Raw genomic sequence first — 20,830 nt, 5'->3', positions numbered from 1 at the left:
CAGTGATCAGGAGACATCTTTGTCACACCACTCTTTTAGAACAATGTACTTCTTTTACCACTACCAAGAAAACTGTACCAAGAAGCCTTTTTTTAACAGTTTGGGCAAGTTGCTGAATCCACTTGATCACAACTGAAATTCTGAGCACTGTGTCGAGTCTCTGCTTTCAACAGCCACACTACATGTGCCTACATTCCCAGAGGAAAGATTCCTTACTTCCCCACCTCTTAGAACTTTTAATAAGAACATTGTTAATAATTTGCACTTTTATTTCCTGATCTCATACAAAGAGGATCGTGCCCACCTGACCTGCCACAGATCAGATCCATGGACAGAAGATTTATTTGTGTGGACATCGAGGAACAGCAGTGTGACAGACCCACATGAAGCCCTGCTCCAAGCTCAGGGGGAAAAACCTAAACCAAGGTATGAATCGAAGCTGATACCTAGAACATCAAGAGGCTGTGTAAAAGGTAAGGCCATTTTGCTGTTCATGAAAGGAGAAAGTAAGGAGAGCTTGGAGGGCTAAGATTATTTAGTTTTCAGGAGCTCAAAAAGAGTTACTATTAATGAGCCTGGTCCTCCTTTCAGACTAGAACCCAATTAGAACACATTTGAAATAGCAAAGGTGAGATTAGAAATGTACTCAGAAGAAGGCAGGCAGTAGCAACACTGGGCCAAGAAATCCTCTGTCCTAGTTCTGGGAACAATCTGGACTCTTTGCTCCTCTTGTAGTTGCCAGAATTACATCTAACAAGCAAAGCCCTTCCACCCTCACAGTGAAGGATAACCAAATATTGCTGTGATGAGAATGTATTTCCAGTCGAAAGTGTCACAATGCCAACCCCAGCCTGTGCCCTTGAAGCTGTTCAGTTGATTGGAGCCTCTCGCAGAAGTGTTATGAGGCAAGTTCACAGACAGAGCCAAGGGTCACATCAACTGTGAGTGTCACTACTGGCCAAGCTTCCCTAAGGTAAAAACAAAACTGAAATACAGAACATCTTGGTACTTTTTTGGCCTATGTGCTATACAAATGCTATTTATGTAGCTGGATTTAACACACAAAAAAAGATAAGACAGAGGCACTTTCCAAGTTATTATGTGCTCTGTAATAATAGTTTTCAGCTGGTGAATCAGAAACTCCAGGGCATTCAAGGAAAACCTAATGGTTTATGCCAATAAATTAGAAACACCTCATTGGAAACATTCAGGGGTTACAAATCAACACGGCAATAAACCCAGTGCTGCAACATGTTGGTCCTGCAAGCCCCGAAAGGGTGAAGTGGAAACAAAGATGGGATCAGACAGACAGCAATGTACCCGACTGCACGGGGTGCAGCCTACGCAGAGGAAGCCTGCAGACCTATTTCTCACTCCCAAATCATCTCATGTCTTTGCAGGCAGTTCTCTAGTGATGCTGTGCCAAATTAGCTGTACAAATTGATACCCAAATGACAGAAGTGGTTTTGATCAGGATATTTAGCTCCATGGTGTCTCCTCCTTTCTTCCCATTCCTTTGTTCATGCTCTTCTTTTGTCAATAATAATGGCAACAATTACTGATCCTCACAGTTTCAGTGGGACGGGGAGAAGAGGAAAGGGACAGAAGAAAAAAGGAATTATGCAAATGTGACATTAAACATTCAAAACTGTGGAGCCTTTTTCAAAAAAATCCAGGTCTCTCTACCATACAGAGTATATAATGACAAATTCAAGGAAAAAAAGTGTTCCTAGAAGACCAACATCCAAATATTTTGGTCAGAAATTCCATCAGCAGTGGGGCTGAGGAGCTGATGGCGATTTCCTATGCTGACCACTTCACACCTTTGGTTTTGCCCAGTCTGTAAGACCTCCTGAACTTGTGTTCATTTCATGTAAGTCCAGTGTGCCCAAAAAATAGAGGATCTGATAATGCACAGATAGATATTGCTGCCACCAAAATATTAATACAAAACTTGATCAAATTTTCAGGACATAGAAAATGGAAACATGTTCCTTGATCATGATATTTGGCCTGGATATATGGAAGAGCCAGATTCTGACTTTTCACTGGTGTTAAGTCCAGAGTGACTCCACTGAACATCCTTCAAATCAAAATAAAGTCCTTTGCCTTTAAAGAGCCAGTTGTCAGCATAGGCACAAAAAACTAACAGCTCTGTGCCAAGCGGTAGTACAAAAAGCAGCAATGAATAACATTATTTATACTTCTCCAACTGAGGGTTGCAAAAAGGGCATAAAGAAATTCACAAACCATTGGTGTATTAGAAAAGTGGTGTTAGTAGAGGTAACTCTGCTCCTTCAGCGTAAAGGAGTGAGAAACATCTGTAATTACTGGATTAGGGGAATGAAAGAGGAAACCTGCAGTCAGAAATTGCAGCCCGTTCTGTAATTGAGCTTCTGTCATTCATCTCCTTGCATGAAGGCAGAAGAGCCAAAAGGAAATCACAAGTTCAAAAGGCTGGAGAAACACCAACTTACACCACCACTCGAACCCACCCACCTGTGCTGTCAAGCTGTTCCACAGAGCAGACCCCGTGGACTGAGTCTCCTCCCCGCCTGAAATCACACTACCCAGTCTGCAGCAAGTGAACAAGTCAGGGTCAATCAGAGCAATTACTTGCATGGAAATAAGCAGTGGGAGAGCATGTCTAGCTGTTTAACACAATGAAGATATTTTAGAAACATTTTGAGGAGCCACCCAGTTACTGTTACTCCTTCCCCCCCACGCACACACTCAATCCTTACAGAGCCTACGGGAATTGCTCTGTATGGACCACCATCGAGCAGTGCAGACAGAGCTGTCTGGGAACCAAAAATGCAGTGAATGATTCCTGGTTATCCACCTCTGTGTGCACACATGTGTCTGTGGTTTCCATCTCCTTTCACTTCTACTAAGTCAACCACCAGTCCATCTGGACATGCTGGGAGGCTGAGGGGTCACAGGGAAAACCAGACCTAGGTTCAAAGAATTTAAAGGAATTTGGAGCCATAGATCTGAGTAGGCAGTTGTCCTTACCAGCTTAGGAACTGCCCTCTTTGCTATCTCTTATCCTTCATTTAATTCAGGCTCTCTAACTTCTAGGGCAGGCATCAGTGGCAACAGTCACACTGTCCCATGTCCAGCCACTCTTCCTCTGTGCCTCTATAGAAGCAATTTAGAGAAAAAGCACTTTAGAAGAGTGGCTTCATTTGGGCACTGAGAAACTTTCCTTTCACAAGCTTCTCTCCACTCCTACCACTGGCTGGTCAAGGAACCGAACACCTTGGCTGAGCTACCTATCTCAGCTAGGGTCATTTTCAACCTGCACTTGCCAAGGATAGTGGAGCTACTGGGTAATCAGTATCAGAGTTACAAAGACCAACCCTAACTGTGTTTCTTTGGAGAAGCACATTCCTGGGCTTTCCACAGCTTACCATTGTTTTGGAGGAAGCCAGTGCACTGTGCATGCCAGACTGGTGCTGTCACACTCACCCACATCATTTGTTCCTAAACATGAAGCTCTGCCTCTGCTCTCATCTGACAGTCCCACACACTGCACGTGACTGGTGCCCAGGGCAGTGCTGACAATGCAGGTCAGCACCCAGGCAGCACTGCTAACATCCCTGCCCTTGGTGAGTGTTACAGGTGTTGATGCTTTCCTTGCAGCCTCAGCTATGGAAGATGAGTGGTTTACATAAGAACTGCAGCTCCCTTTATTTATTTAAAGTGTGCTGCTAGCCCCAGAGGCTGGAGCAGTGGCTGTGCAGAACAGCTTGAGAACATGAACTGAAAGCACTCTTGAGGTTGCTAAAACAGAAGGAAAAATGGAAAGAAATGTTCCTTCAAACCTCATGACGTTTATGCTGTTTTCACGTACCAAGGAGTACATCCTTAACATCACAAGGGTTTGAGGCAAGGCACAAGTGGAATATTTTTGCATAAAGCACAATCAGGAAATTATGATTTCTTTCAAAGTCTCAGGTCACATCATTATAAAAAGATGACTGTATAGAACAAAAAGGGCCCTTTAGTTTTTCGAGTCACAGCACTGAAGCATATGGTTAGATACAGCTCTTTGCACAAGGGTTTGCCCAGTACTGCCACATGTTTCTGTGAAAATTATTGCACCTGTGAACTTCTGAAGCAAAGGGCTCCCCAACATTATAAATACTGTATGTAAAATCATAATCACCACTTCTTGGTCCTGAAATTCACACTACAGAAAGGGATACCAAACCATGACGGCATCAAAAGGTCTCACACAAGACCTCATCAGCATCTGTCAAGCCTTGCTCAAGGGAAGATCTTCCTTCCTTGTGTGGAGAGATGATTCAGGGGAAATTTCACATATACACACTACCCCACTGCCAGAAAGATCACCAATGCTGTGGAGAACCACTCCAGCTGACTCTAAAGGTGTGGTATTTAATCTTTCCCTCACTAAGGAGTTCTGCACATGACCTACATCAAGGCTCTACATCACTCCAGACAGTCCAGGCCTGCTTCAGGCCATTATCCCTTCCTCCTGCACATGCTTGGGCATAGCCAAGCAAGCTTGGCATGCTCTGTGCTACTCTCCTGTCAGTTATGTTGTCACCAGCTTCTCTACCAGGACTTGCACCCTGCTCTGAGCCTCTACTTCGCAGTGCCAAGTGCATCCTAAATGCTGGCTGTGTGCAGATGAGCTCCAGCCCTCCCAGTGAATGGACTCCTGCAGCTGAGTGGGAAGCAATCAGGGCAGCACAAGAGATGGACTCATCACTAATGTCAATGAACCAGTCAAGAACAGGATCCACAAAAGCCTCAAGTACCAAAAGTCTGCTATCCATGGTGCCCTAGTAATTAAGAATCTTTGTCCTGAAATCTCTTGAAAGATTTTCAATGAAACCTTCATTTTCATAACAATCTTTTCCTTATCTTGTTCCTTTCATAAGGACACAAACCGTGCAATTAAAATTAAATTAGGAACAAATCAGCCAGATGTATCCTAGAGTCATGATGATGGAAACACCTATTTCATTCTGTTACTTGCGTTGTTCAGGCTCTACACAGAAAAGCAAAAACAACAACAACAAAAAGGCTTTGACATTTTACAGTACACTTTCTGAATGTCAGCCTGTGCACCTGCAAAGTGCGGAGTAGACAGGTTTGCTCATGCTTCTCTACCAACTCTCCATCAATAGGTAACTCAAAATTTAACTGGATGCAAGGACAAGAGAAGCAGCTCATGCACAGAACACACACCTTCTCGGGCCACAGCCTTCAGTTACCTCTGCTGTTGCAAGCTGGCATTTATCCTACAGCAGAAGTTACAGTCATGCCAGAGGGATCAAAATTCAAAATGCCTTCTTTCCTATTTAAACAGCTGTGAAGCTGATAGTCATAGCAGACAGACGTGTTCCAACCACTCTTAAGTCCAGATGTGGAGAATCAAAAAGCTTTTCCCAGTTTGAGAGCTTAGAACTGGGAAGAGGAACCATTAGCAGGGCACACGGTAAAGAAAAGCAGAGTCCTTGGAATCGGGATCTCCTCGTTACATACACAGCTCATCAGAAGAAGCGGAGAAGAGGAAAACTGAATAAGTTGCTGATAAGTTGCAACTTATTACACTTATAAACTTATAGTTACAAACCCTCTCATCCTGCTCCTTTCTACCCAGCAGAGTCAGATTCCGAATGTGAAGCAAACCATTGCTTGTCAACACTGCTCTTGGGAGAGCTCCCTCACCAGGCAACTGTGGTGCTAGAAACAGCCTTCCCTGGCTTTCCAGCCCGAGCTCAGCCTCCAGGTTTCTGCATTCGCCATATGACACACTGTGTTAGCCCAGGGTTTAATATATTCTCTCATGCTGCTGTCCTTTAAAAGCACTGGCATTTCCTACACACATATTCCATATTGGCTTTACAAGTATCAAAACGCTACGGTGAAATTTAAACTAAATATAGAGGTGATATTTTTAAATAACTCTTTGCTCCAACCCGCCGAGCTGACTTTATTCGAACAGAAAAAGCAGACTCCAGCTTCAAGCTCCCATTGTAATTAATGATTACAACACATTCCTCTGCCGTATCAGATTTAGCACCTCATTAATGTATGTGGTATTTTGCTAGTATGGCACAGCTGTAGTTAAAGTTGAATTAGAGTTTCCATTATAAACCCATGTTTTCAAAGGTTTATCACTCAGACACATGAGATTTAGTCTGAAATGAAAATTGCTATCGAGAGTGTCAGCTGGAAAGCAATTTCTTGTCCTTCAAAATCTGGAAGCAAAAAATAAAAAGAAAAATAATAAAAAAAAAAGCAAAGCACCCTGTTTATTAATAATTCACATTTTAAAAAGTGTTGCAAATACATGTTTACATGATAGCCTGTGACAGCTCCATAGAATGTCAACACCCACACGCTCCTAGGAGATGTGTCATCTTACAAGCCTAAATAAAAGCCACATTTTTACACCCCTTCATGGGAGGCGAAGAGAAGGGGAAAAAGACTTAAAAATAATATTGACGAAGGAAACTTATTGAAAAAAAATCACCATATAGACTTTGTTTAGAAACACTGAAGTTAGGACTTTCAGTGGAGAGGGGGGGAGGTGGGAATCATTTCAAACACCATGGGTACTTGTACCCTTTTGGGTAATGCATTTAGCAAGACTTAGGTCCATTGAATTCCTATCACATGTGGTATCCAGGCCTTTGACATGTCCATAAATCCTGGAGTCTTAAGGTATGACCAGATCATGTTCTTTTCAAGAGCCATGCTGAGGCACATGGCAAAATGTACAACAAAACAGCCATCCAGGGGCTCCACGCTTTGGGACTGTGTCCTTCTCCAATAGGTTTAAGGCTGAACCACTGAGAAGGAGAACTTTTAATTGCGAGGCTTCTGAGGCCTCTTCTTGGCTGATTATTTCAGTGATTATAAACTTACGACCCTCAAATTTACAAAGAAACACATGAAGAAATTACCAAATTCCCAGTTACCATCATCACCAGAATGGATGTGTTTCTGATGGCTGAGAAAAATTAAAATGTTATTTTTGTAAACACAGTAAAATTCCCAGTTATTTTGACTCCAGGACTCATGGGTTTACCTGAGACATAACATTTCCAGAAAACAACAAATCCATGAAAGAGTGCGTGATAGCTACTACAAGAAAACCAGGACAGGCATACCCTTTGTGAGCAGAAAGGCACTGTCGTCACTCAGAAATGCTCACATTTTGCTCTTCACTAGATAAACAAAACACTCTCACAACAGACAGAGCACGGAGTGTGCTTTCCCTCCCCCTCCCCAAGTGTTTTTCAAGAGATTACTCCAGACAACAAAGATAATGGGATCATGGTAGCAATTGTATTATCCATAAGATCGAATTTGGGATGTTACTATGGACTATCCAAAACCCTGCTGTTTTCCACACAAACAACCTGAGAAACAGCAAATGGGTCTGTCTCTGTCCTCCCAGTGATCAAAGCCTCAAGAAGATTCTGTGCATCAAAGGCAGTATAATGCTGTGATACTTACCAAGGCCTTCACAAGCTCTGGGCTTCTCTTTGTACTGTTTTCTTCACCCTTGTTCCAGGCATGGGAGCCCACCTCTCTTTTCAAAGCACAGCTTCTTGTTGATGAAGTGGAAGAGGACTGCAGGGAGGATAATGAAGGCTCCAACTGCAGACAAAACCCAATGGCCCCAGGAGTAACTAAGAACAGAAAGTCAGAAAGAAAATATCAGCACAGGCAGGAAAAACTACCCAGAGGAAGATGTGGTTTAACCACAGCTCTGTCCCTGGCTCTGCTTCCCCATCCTCTCCACAGAAGAAATAGAAATGAAATCCAGCAGGACTTGGATTTGTGTGAAACGGATACAACATCCTAATTGTTTGAGTCTATTGAGAACAACAACAAAAAAGTATGTTACATATCATACTTGTTTCCAATTAAGGTCTTGATTTTTGTCACATGATGAACTCTAACACCGGAAAGACACTGATTTTAACAAAAACTTTCATATGAATGCAGAATTCATTCAAGAGCTTCAACAGAGACACACTCTATACTGCAACAAGGATGCAGCTGAGAAAGGGCAGTTGGTCATTAAATATTTCTACACAGCTAGATTCTCAGGGGAGGCTGCAGGGAGGATTAGCTTGGGAAGGTGAAGGCCCAACACCTCCTTTGCAATTTGTGTATTTTCTTTAAAACAATCAGATTACCCATAATGGTAATCACTAACCTCATTACATTAAGAACCAGGCTAATGTGTAGCCTATGATCTCTCATTCAACTGTTACTTTACCCTTAAGTAAGAAGTATATTACCATACAACATAATTACCATTATTCTCTGCAAAGAAACCCAAGCCTCCAGCTCAGGTAATTCAGTTGAGCTCGACTGTCATGTTTGGCCACAGGTAACGAGCACAGCAGTTTTGCACTAGCTGGTGCCCTAATCCTGTCCACCAGCATCCCTGTGTCAAACTGTAAAGAAACAGTCTGATTTCAATTTATCATGTTCTGCCTGTTGCCACAGGGTCTGCAACAAACCACAGGCGCCAGCAAAAAGCTTTTAAAGCCATTTCACCTCTCTCACACATATCAAAATGCCAAAACAAGGGACAAACACTACATACATCATCTGATGTGGGTGGCAAGGGCACACATGTCAAAAACTTTCAGTGCCATCTGCAAAAAAAAGAAAAAAAAAATTGGTTTGTTATTCTGATAATTACTTCACCAGGGAAGGGGTGAAGGGGTGAAGTTCAGCTGTTCAATTCAAGTCAGAGACCCCATAAAAATGAAACATCAGCAGCATCAGTGGCACACCAGGGATGCCTGTGATTACAAAGCTGCAGCTCAGATGAGATGAGCAGGATGTAAACAGCGCCAGACCTGCCTGTGAAATATCCCACTGGGAATTTATAAGACTTGACTCAGCGAAAGACTTAGGCTAGAAGAGCTACACTGTCTCCAGTTACAGCCTTGATAGTGCACAGTAGGACGACAATCTAGGGGATTTTAAAAAACTAAATTAATACCAGCCAACATGTCTCAACTGGAAACAAAAATCACCCATACATAGCAACGGCCCACATGAAAAACGAATGAGTGGCTGGGGCTGAACCCAGAGGAATATGTGTTACACAAACTCTGGAGGTGGCTCTGACCTTTCTCACTCCAGCCTAAGGGAAGAACAGAAATATGCACTGAATTGCAGCAGCTTAAATGACAGCAAGATCACGTCTGCATTCCCATTGGTCTCTTCTGCATGGGCACAGACACTTCACAGAATCAAAGAATGGTTTGGGGAGGGAGGGACTTTAAAGACCATCTCATTACAACCCCTTGCCATGGGCAGGGACACCTTCCACTAGATCAGGTTGCTCAAAGCCCCATCCAACCTGGCCTTGAACACTTCCCTGGCCATTACTTCTCTGACCTCCTTGTGCCTCACCAGCACTAAGCAGGGTCCATGAAGACAGTGGATCTCCTTGCCAGCACTGAAATTTGATGGCACATCTCCCCTGGATAATTTGGCAGGTACACATCAGACCTATTTTCCCCTCACGCATCAACCCAGGGAGCAGGGATGGGGATGGGAGAGTGACTGAGTGATCAACTCTGGCTATTTTCAGCTGCTGAAGTCACCATCAATTGGCTGCTGGAGCCAAGTATAAATCAGAGGAGATGAGCATAAATTAAAGTAGACATAACTACAGAATATACATGAAAGCCTGGCTGGGTCCCATCACTGATTTGTCCTATTCTTGAGCATAGCATATGTAGGAAGAAGGATTATTATGTTCTACCTTACATATAAAACACAGGGGATCACCACATGTCTTGTGAGTGCAGATGTTCACATGTATGTGTCTGCGTGGAAAGCTGCAGCAGGGATTTAGCAAACCGACAATCATGTGTTGAAAGCTCTTTGTGAGTGATTTCACCGTAGAGGGTGTGATATGAAGGGGTGGCAAGGATGCCACTGTTATTATTTATTAAACCCTTCCATAAAAATCTCAATGAGCCCAAGGAGATACCAGGGTTTCCCTTTTCAGACAGAGCACATGGAAGCCACCAGTCTTCTTAACCACAAATTGTTCAACACATGCTCTGAAATGCTACACAACCCCCAGCTACAGAAATCCTCAAAGTGCCCCTTGCCCCAACAGACTTTCATGGTTCCTTGCAAAATCCCAGAGGAAAAATCAGATCTTGGACTATACCAGGCATCCTGAAAGAAAGTTTGGAGACAAATTATCACCAGCTACCTACCAGCTCTAAAGGAACTCAGACTGGCACAACAGTGTTATTGCCTGCCTAATTCTTGTTTCCTGGTCAGCTACAGAGGAAAAAGAAGGTAGCAGCTCAGTGGTGCAGGACTTGGGACAACCCTTCAGCCTTCCCCTACTTCTTGGGGCAAAAATTTAAAAGGTATCTCCTGTCAGAGCTCAGGTAAGGGGCTGAATAGACCCTCACTGTACAGCAAAGACAATCAGCCTGCTACCAACCAGAGCTGGGATCCCTCGCTCACCTCCCTTCAGTGCAGGCACCAAGCAAAGAGGAAAGGTGCCCCAGAAGGACCACATCAGCTCTGGCAAGAAATGACATCTCCTGCAGAGATAGCTGCTGCAGCAAAATCATAGCGTCCCTCTCCTGAAGATGGTCTGTCTGACTGCGAGGAGGTGGCTGGGACTTCTGCAGCACAAGGCGTTGGAGCTCGTACACCCAATCCCACGGCTTTAGGCAGAAGTTTCCTTCTCTCTCACCCACATTATCCGTGCCAGATACTAGAAGTTTGTTCCACAGTGTCTCTGAAGGAGGGCTGTGAGTTTTCACCTGAGCACTGTGTCATGTACGTGGGTAGAAACGCCAAAGACTGTGCACCTGGCTCCAGCTGGAAGCTCGTATCCCTCTGAGAGGGGAGTCATGCTGGCTCTCTGCTCCTCCATCATCAAGAGGAAAACATGAAGCACCTGCACACAGTCCTGACCATTCTCAGCTCTCCTCTCAATCCTCAGCTGAAGGGCTTTCTCTACAGAATTGAAACTCTAGGATGAGGCTACACCTGGGAAATAACTGTAAATTTGATTTGGAGTAGAGCTCTGTTTTGGCTATGGATGTCTGGGCCTGAGAAGGTGCTGAGGAAGAAAAGCCGCAGAGATGCACACATGTAACACATGTCCCTTGTGTTACAGCATTGCTGGAGTGTGTCAGAGTTTCTCACACAGGTAAAATGTCCATCCTTACAGCAATGGGTGACAGACTGTACCTGAGAGCATGAAAATGAGACACAGTAACATATGCAACTCTTGGTTCAAACCCTGGGTGCCCAAGTCCAGTGAAGGAGCCAGCCACCACATGCCTTGGGATATAAACAGTCCATTCAGCCAGAATCCTCTCCCACTTGTCCATTTTGAAGCCAAAAAATTAATGCCATAGACACCTTTGTGCAATGCCATCGAGGGTCCACACATTCTGCTGCTCCAGGTGAGAGCACAAGGCAAGAAACAGTTTTTGTGCTGCTGGCAAGTTGAGGGCACAGACTTCTTTGCATACACTGCTCAAGAACAAACTAGAGGCACAGAGTCAAGAGCCCCAAGGTAGAAAAGAGAAGATCAGAGATGGAAGTGAGGTCAGCAGAAGGGATCTAACAGAGGACACTGGGAGCACGAGGCATTACAATGCTGTTCCTGGTCCAACCTCTCCGTCAAAACTAACTCCACGCTATGAGATTGCTTCAGGGAGAGTCTGTCTGGAAGAACAGGAGGGAAATATTGGCCACACCATTACGTGCATTGAATCCAGCTGGGTTTTGGCCTGTAGCAGGTTTCACAGCACTTCTGCTACCAGACCTTGCCCCTTCAGACAGACCAGGACCAGGGGAACGAATGCAAGAAGCATCACAGTAGATTCACTTGGGCGGGGGGGGTGTGGGGTGTGTGCAACTAGCAAGACCTTAATCCATTCTGTTGTGCAAGGGTTAAATTTTGCATAAAATCCTATTCCAGACAATAGTTTTTTAATTTCATTTGATACCTGGAAAATGAGTGTTTACTGGTACTTTTTAATTATGAAAAAAAAAAAAAAAACAAAACCAAAAAAAACCCAAAACAAAACAAAAGAACCAACAAAAAAAACCTCCACCAAACCATAAATTGTCTGTTTTGCTGTCTGTGCTAATTACATTTCATTATATATCTGGAGTAAGCTATGATTTTCCTGCTGGCTCCCTTGACATTTTTCATTATCAGCCACTAATTGTCTAGCATGTTCACTGTATTGTGAACCAAGTAGGCTGGTGTGTGGGCAAAAGTTCTAGCAAAAGCTGCAAGGCAGTACAAGTGTACGGTGTTATTATTATTACTACTATTATGATGTATTAGAAAGTTCCCACTTGCTTGCATAACTACCCATCCTCATCCCTATCAGCAGTGTTACAGTGCAGCAAAGCCCAGGAGTCCATCTGTAACCATCCTTGTGCTTAGCCAGGCTCAGCAACTACTGAAGGAAAGTTATGAAGGGTGAAATGGTGACAGCAGCCCTACTGCAAGGACAAGTTCCCTGCTGGCTGCAATGGAAACCCCAAGCAGGTTTCTCAGTGATTTCCTCTACTCCGTGCCCAGGGCATGTGGGTATCAAAATCTTGTCACTTTGCCCACTCACAAGCTGAGGCCAAGGTAGTAAAGGAAAACAGTGCCATATGTGGATTCCTAAAGCAACAGTACAGCTAATGGGATCTTTCTGAGACAGCAAGAAGGAATAAAAGGTAAAGGTTTTCAGGAGCCATGGCCAACACTGTATCCATTATCGCAAAACCTCTAACAAATCTATGTCTATACAAGCTCAGAAAGTACCACAAATGGTGAAGCTACTCCTTGCATGCAGCATTTCATAAAGTCAGAGGGAATCTGTAGGTGCTGATTCCTTGCACAGCAAACTGCCAGAACAAGGAGCTCATGGCCACTGCTCGTCCTTATCAGCCTCGGACAGGTGGCAATTCTATCCATGTGCACCACACAAACAATACACAAACACTTCAGAAATAAATGTGTGTTTTCACAGGATTGCAGCTCTCTCCTGGTATCTATTTCAAAGGAGACAAAGCCCGACCCTTCCTAACAGCACTGTGAGGGAACAGTTGTGTAACTCCTCCTCTTCTCCTGAAGGTGATCCACAAATACATTATCAGAAATGCAATCAGACCACATTCAGTGCCGAAGCAGAAGTGAAATTCCCATCCAAGGCAGGAGGATTTGCCCTGAAATAAGGCTTAGTTTCACACACTTTATTTTTATGTGCTTATTTACAGATAGCAGGAATGAGGAGGTTCTTCAGACCTTTTATATAAGGAATTTGAAGAACTGAAAGGCACTTATGACCTGACTATACCTCTATTTACTTTGCCTGCAAATTTTGTCTGATCAAAGGGTGGAAGAATGGTCTCACTTGTACCTGTCGCTGACGTATTTGTAGGTCACCTTGAGAGATTTAAGCTGCCCTTATGCCCTATGACATAGGCATGCATTTTCAAAGGTCTCACAGGCACTACAGCAACTTCTCCTCCCTTCCTTCTACAACCCACAGAACCACAGTACCCAGACACCTTACAGGCTTCAGTGTATTTATCCCCCCAGCAAAACAGAGGAGGAGGGAATTGCTAGCAGAAGTGCTCCACAGAAGGGGAGCTATGGCACAGACTCAACCTGAAGCGGTGGAAGTCAGACACAAAAGAACAATCAAGAAAAGTCACATCCATCTACACAGGCACTTCAGTGTTTAGAAATATCTCACTTTTCATCTGAATAGAACATCCTACAGTACCTTCCTAGAGGTGGCACCATGGTGACAGTCATGGGACTATAGGCATCTCTCCTCAGTCACACTGGGTCACCTGAAAGCATTTTTTCCCTAAAAGCCTTAGGGATGCAATCCAGTAGAGGTGTTTGACACCTCCAGGCTGCACTGAGTTCAAGGGAAGGCACATCAGACACACCAGGGCACTCAGAGTCAATGGCATTTAGTAAGTGGTCTCACCTAAGAAATGGGAGGCCTGAGATAAATTACCCCTTAAACCCACATTTTCCTTTTCCCAGTACCATGTTCAAGGCACACAAATAGCAGAGGCCACCCTCCACCCTTCAGTCTCAGCTTGGCTCACTGTGCATCCTGTTTTGGGGACCAGCAGTAGTAGCAGACTTAATTTTTCTCAACCTGCTCACTGAGGCTCAAAAAAGTCAGACTCAGACTCGAATCCTCAGGATGTAGTCTGGGCTTCACAGAGAACCTGCTGTAGATAAATGACCGTGACACAAACACTGGGAGGGCAAACATCAGAGTACCCAGCAGCAAATCTATGAGAGCCATAAGCCAGCAACAAGGGCCAGTTCCAAGAAGGCTTTCCCTGAGGCCAGATTTTCCACTTTGCAAAGGCTGCTCTGTACTTTACCGTGTACAGCCCTGTGGCAGCATTGTTTTCTCAGCAGCAGAAATCCCATCCCGGCCTTGAGCAATGCTTTTGGTGACATTTGTAACCAAGCAGACACAGCTCTGAGAAATATTCTGCCTTCAACAAGAGGTATTTTCCAATTAGAGAAGATGAATTATTAGTTTTGCTGGATGCTTTTCAAACAAGTGTGGAGCACTAGTTCAAGTCAACAGCAAGAACAGAGTGTTTGCAAACAATGACACCTAATGTCCTGCATCCAGAAGAGTCCTGGCTCTCTCCCCATTCCTCCATCTGTAAGCACACATACCACAAATATGGATGCAACAAGGGAACAGAAATGTGTCCTAATGGACAGGGAGCATTCACTCTGTCTAATGGAGGTCATTCTAAAGGGTGATCCAGAGGCTCATTATCAACCTTGGTAATAACATTAGAAATGGCTCCAGTTCTGCATGGTATTCAAAATTATTGAAGTTAACAGGGCCAGAGAGACTGAGAACTTGAGCAGCACAGCACTTGAATTGCCATTCATGAACTGAAAGCTGGTCCTCTCCGTGTCAGGGCTGAGTAGATTTATTGGGGACAGCATGAGGAACCTCACACCCATCCAAGCCATGGTCCTCCTGCACCAGCACTGGATTGTTCTCAGTGTTGGACCCACAGCTGAGATAATCACAGTGAAATCTGCAGCCTCACAACTGTTTCTGTCAGTCCTTCTCCAGAGCAGTGAAGAAAAATTAGAACCAGGCAAGAAATTACTTTCCTAGTCCACAGTCTATGAGGTACCATTACAATAGAGTTTGTTATCATTTCTTCTCTGTCTCAGTGTTCACCCTAATCTCTGAGCTATGCTCAAATTCTCAATTTTGTACACTGGAGTTATTTTCTGTTGTAAAAACAGGCATCACACAAGGCAGTGACGTGACTAACTTGGAGGTTGAAGCTTTCACCTATGATGTAGGAAAGTAAGAAAGAGGCTGAGTAATAATGAAAAATACAATTTGAATTAGATCAAACAAAAGAAAGAAATAATCTAGTCCCTAAAAGCAATCTCCTGTTGCTTAAGGCTCTCATGTTAGCGATGAGACCTGTACTTAAATGAAAGTTTGAATCAAGCAGTTTAGAGATTTGAATTTCCCCTTCCATGTGCCCTTTGACTTGGTGTCCAACCTTCAGAAAAGCTACTGCAGTAGTAAGGAACAGCTGTTTTTTCTCACCATCACCATGCTCTTCTCAGAGAGGAATTCCATCCTGAAAAGGGACACAACTTGGGTCTAGGAAATTTTTTTTCCAAGATAATCCATTTCTCAGAAAAAATTACAGCTTAAACAGTTTAATTGTCCGACAAGAGCACGTTCTCTCTGAAGATTCTCATCCTGCTCTCCCCATAGCAGATCATGTCCCAGGCTTGTTTTCAGTCACGGTACAACACAAAGCTCATAATCTGATCTCCTTTTGTCATAGCTGACAATGACACTGTCTTACTGGTAGAAAGGGAAGACTAAGGCTGTCAGTCTGACACCTTTCTTGAACACTGAAGTCATGCTTTTTTTTTCCCCTTTTCCTTAAAGACAACTTCTTTGTTGCCATGGTACAACTAATGCAGTATTTTGAGACAGGGGAAGAAGATAACTGTGCATCAGTACAGTGACACATCTATCAGCTGCCATTCTCTCAGAAAGGGTAAATAAGTAAGGATGCCAATGCAGATTTTAAAGGCTCCCCCACCCATTTAAATTTTTCCCTCTCCCGTATAAGTCACTGTTTATAAAGTTCATGCCTTGGTTTTATTACAGAGAAGGTCAAAATTTATCTCACAGCAGGCAGTGTCTAGAGTTCTTTTTCAATGCCTTCTCTTCTGCCTGTGTTTCATGACACCTGCTGAAGTGCACACTCACGAGAGAACAGCACTTGCATGTTCAGAAAATGCCAGCCTGGCTCCCCATGTTAAACCATGCAGTGACTGCTTTGAAATTCTTGCTTGTACAGTGATTACTTCCTGAACTAACAAGGTACCCACTGCTGAGCACAACCCACATTCATCTCAACAGCAAGAGAAACAAAAAGAGGCATTCCGATGGTGTCTCCCATATACCACCTTCAGCTCACCAGGTCTGACACTCTTAGCCTTGAAGCCTTGGAGTTTTTCCCTATTGGTCCCAGAATTACTTTAAAAAGAAGCCTTTACTAACTTAGCAAGTCAAGGCCTTGGACTCAATACAATGGCATTTCCCTCCTTGACTGTGCATAAAGAACATCAAATCAAGTCCCTTCCAAAATTTCAAAGAAGGCTCTGCACACTACTGGTGCAATGTTGTTATGTCAGTAAATTCAGGGAACAGTCATAGTGAGAGATACCCATGTCCCAGTACACTCCCTGACTTTGGGTCCAGATCAATGAACAGGCAACAGCAGACACAGTGACTCTCAGCACAAACCACTGCCACGGTGTCATTCACAGTAGTGACAGGATGAGATGTTCCATCCCCCAGAGGGTACAAAAGGAGGAATAATGTGAGGAAATGAAAACTTGTATAAGAGGAACTTACCAAGGCTTCTGCAACAGAGAAGGGAGCAAAGAGCAACAAGCAAAGCAGTGACAGAAGGTCAAACTGAAAGGATCTCTGGTATGAGTCAAGAATTAAACAGTGAACACAGAGTCCTCCAGCAAACAAAAGTAAGTATTTTGCATTTGGGAGAGAGAGGAAAAGGGACAAGAGGGAGGAGAAAGGAGGATCTCAGCTGCTGTTTCTCTTATTTGGGGGGATAATAAAGAATAAGTTGTCTCCATTCAGCACTGAAGTGCTCTCGCCTCTTCAAAGAGGAATCTAATTGTGATCTTTACGCTCTCATGTACTTATTTTTCTCATCCACAAAACCTTGTTCTTAGTTTCACCAATCTGACCCAAGGCACAATGACTCACCACAGCAAAAGGCTGAACAGCAGCTCTGTTTTTTTGGTTTTTTTTTTCAAAGACCTAAATAAACCCCACTCCATCAATTGACCAAGGACGATGCAACAGCAAACCTCTCACTGAAGGCTGTGCGTTGCCTTGGCAACCTGTCTGATCTCCACTGCTCCAGGGACTGGAAATGTGCTGCCAACAGGAGATTTCAGCTAATCAAACCAAATCTCTTAATACTTAGGCGATTTCCCATCTGTGGAGAGCAGGCCATGTGCCAATGGAAAACAGGGCACCCTCTGAACACAGCCCTGGCTCCTCCTTGACCTGCTACTTGTTGGCTCTTTGCAGGCCAGAGACATCTCCAGACAGGTTCTGAAGAAGATGAGGGAGTGGCAAGAGGCCACAACGTGCTCATTGCCAGCACAGCAGGTCACGCCTGCGCTCAACATATACCTGGCAGGATGCAGAAAGGACACTGGGCAGCAGGACACTGGGCAGCAGGACTCTCACAGGGGCCACACCCCAACCCCTGACCTTCAAAAGAAAATAGTTTCCAATATTGGCATCCCACACTCTCTAGAGTCCTGCTGCTGCTTGTTTTGAGCCTTCTGAAGACACTCAGTCCCTTTTTTGGCTCCCATTAAACACATTCAGGTAACAGCAGTGGCAAACTGCTGATCAAAGAGAAAAAGTGAGGCAAGTGTGTATCCCTCGACCTTCCTAGGAGTGCTGTCAAATAACAGTGCAGAACACCTGCTTTATTCTAAAACTTCTAACTGGCAATGCTAAAAGGGCAGCTTTGGTGGCTAATTTTGCCTTGAAAACACAACCAGTAATTGATTTTTTTTTTTTAAGTAGAAGCCAGACCAACCTTTATACATTCCACTAAAGGTTTCCAGCCCCTGCATTTAAGCCCAGCCACAAAGACGAATGATCAGTCTGGCATTTAGCAAACCAAGGGGCCATAAAAAGAGGTATGAACATCAGTGGGGAGAGAATAACCTACAGTTGTGCTGCTGCTGAGACAACAAGTTCTGTGTGGTGGTGGTGAGATTCACATCCATGAAAAGCCCACAGTTACCATCCTAACAACGGTCAGAGCTACATCACCTAAAATGGCCGTGGCTATGACCTTTCCATGCAATTGCCAAAGGAAATCAGGGTGTTTGAGCAGCAGACTCTGGCATTCAGGCTCTACTTCTCCTCCTGCATCATTCTTTACTGCTTCTCAGAGGACACCAATCCACCACTCTCCGAACCTAAAAGCCACAAGTCCTACACTGAGTTTCATTCCACACAGGTGGTTTGCAGCCAGATTAACTCCTGGTATTGCCACAGCGGATAAAAGAGATCCTTAGATATCTTTTGTCCTGGTAAAAAGGATGTCTTCACAGGAGATGCTGCTCCACCACACGGCTTCCTGGAACCTGGGCTAGCCAGCAGCCTTAGGCTCCAGCTCTTGAGGAACAGGATGGAGGAATCATTGGTTTATAACAGGGAGCCCTGAAGCGGAAGGGTGCCGCTCATAAAGCAGGGTGTGGTTTCAAAGAAAGAGCCTATTGTGGAAGATTTCTAGGCCTCTGGTATCGACCAAGTGACCCACGCCCTGGGAAAATATGTTCTAACAACAACCAAAGCCATTAAAACAAATGACTGGGGGAAAAAAATGTCAGTGGTTTCTAGAGTCATGTACTTAACTGAGTGAAGAGCTTAGCAAGTACTGCCACTTCCTACCATGGTACTGTGAACATTTCTCTATCTCATTTGTATAACAAACCAGTTAACCAGTTACTAGGGCTGCAAGGAGAGCAGCGTGAACTGAAGTCATTGTTCAGATAACCCAGGGTTCTGTGAAGAGAAAAGCAATTAAGTCCTGCAGGCCCAAAGAAGAGGGAACCAGAGCTGGTTTTAAATGGTCAGAGACCAGCTGACTACCTATGTATGCTTTCCCAGTTTATTCTTTCCTGTATCATGCCTTCTGCTATTCCAGGCACTCTTCAGTCTTCCTTAATTTCACTTCAGCCAGAAACTGAAAAGTTCAGCCAAACTGAATCAAAGAGGAACCCTGGTACTTATGCCCAAAATATCTGCCTCTACAGGCCATGGAAAATCAAAAGCAGAGTGGTCACTGATCTAATGGGGAGCAGGAATGGTCTCAGAGAAAACAAACGTTGATGATGTAATCCACCCTCAATAATTCTTTTGCAAAAGTAATGTGCAGGGTAGGATCTCAGCACTACAAAACCTACAAGAAGGGCCTTCTCCAGATGAAAGCAACCACAGCACTGTCTCAGAGGATTTATTTGCGTTAACAAGTTTCAAAGCATCTACCCGGAGCTTCTTTCAAGCTGTGACATCTGACTGTTCTCAGGGATAAATGGAGAGCCATGCCACTTCACAGCCAGAAGAGAAGCAGGGAGGCAGATAGAGGCGAGTTTTAGCCAAAACAGATGCAATGGAGACAGACTAAAATAGATTCCATGCACTTCAAGGGCTTCTGCAGTGCTGATGCTCCAGCCCAGCCCACGTGAGCAAACATCCACACACACATTCTGCAAAACACTTGACATGAAGGACCACAAGAATAAAGTTCAGCATGTTCTGGGATGTTTTCAGACACACTGAAGCCAAGCTATGAAGTCTATTTACTACTTTATTTTGATCCCTTCAGCTGTTTTCTCCCACAGTCATCACACTATTTGAGTCCTTTTTTTTTAAACCTACCTCAGTCACAAATACGTGCAAACACCCATGGCTTCCCTTGCACAGTGATCAGATTTACCCTCTGCTTGACAGGAAAGCAAATACTTTGTACTTTTGTTACTCATTATGGATCCAGAATCATGATCTTACTACTGGTTTACAATAAAATCTGATATTATAGCAGGAAACAGAACAATGTAAGAGCAGAAAAGAGAAGGCTAACTCCTATTTCATTCCTCTCAATTTCCAAGACCTTTGTATTTCAAGAACACCAAAGCAGCCTGCAAATCCAAGTAATAAGTGAGGGTTACACAGGATTTGCTTTTCAAACTGTAATTGACACCAAAGTAACAAAGCAGGAAAGCTACCTTCTCACCAAGAAATAGCCCCAAAGCATTCCAAACGTGAGACTTACCCAATCGCACCTACATAAAGCAGCAAAACGAGTCAAACCAGCAATGAAATTTCCCAAGAACACTTTTCTCACAAACAACACATTTCAAAGCTTTCTTCCTGGGACGGGTTGCTAAATCCTTGGACTCTGTGGTGTTCACACAAGCTGGGCAAAACTGTAGAAAGACACAGTCCTGAGTTTGAAAAACAGGAGTGGTGCTGGTGCTCCTGCCCTTTTCTCTGCATGTGCTTGTTGATTTAACATCCCAAGGAAGAAGGAACCCCGCTGGTTGGTAAACATGTGACAGCCACCAAAGGAATGCTAGCCAGGGAAACAAGATAAAGCTGCCTGTGCTGCTTCCAATGGTGTTTATTTAAAAACTACTGCCTCACCTGTAGCTTTC

At 44.0% G+C, this 20,830-nt stretch overlaps 1 protein-coding gene across 4 annotated transcripts in view; it reads right to left on the bottom strand.

Annotated features, from left to right (window-relative positions):
- Nucleotides 1-20,537, bottom strand: part of SYT16 (synaptotagmin 16) — a 65,455-nt gene extending 44,918 nt beyond the window's left edge. For all 4 annotated transcript variants that reach the window (XM_050336761.1, XM_050336763.1, XM_050336762.1 and 1 more), the window contains exons 1-3: nt 20,449-20,537; nt 8,609-8,660; nt 7,504-7,679 (exon numbers count right to left, since the gene is read on the bottom strand). The gene's annotated coding sequence lies outside the window, so the exon portion shown is untranslated. The remainder of the gene's footprint in view (nt 1-7,503; nt 7,680-8,608; nt 8,661-20,448) is intronic.
- Nucleotides 20,538-20,830: the final 293 nt, after the last annotated feature.

The sequence above is a fragment of the Myiozetetes cayanensis genome, unplaced genomic scaffold, assembly GCF_022539395.1.
Source record: "Myiozetetes cayanensis isolate MyiCay16 unplaced genomic scaffold, myiCay2020 scf6-25, whole genome shotgun sequence".
In the NCBI taxonomy this organism is placed as follows: Eukaryota; Metazoa; Chordata; class Aves; order Passeriformes; family Tyrannidae; genus Myiozetetes; species Myiozetetes cayanensis.
The sequence above is the reverse complement of the archived record's forward strand: the minus strand, read 5'-3'. Positions and strand labels throughout refer to the sequence as shown.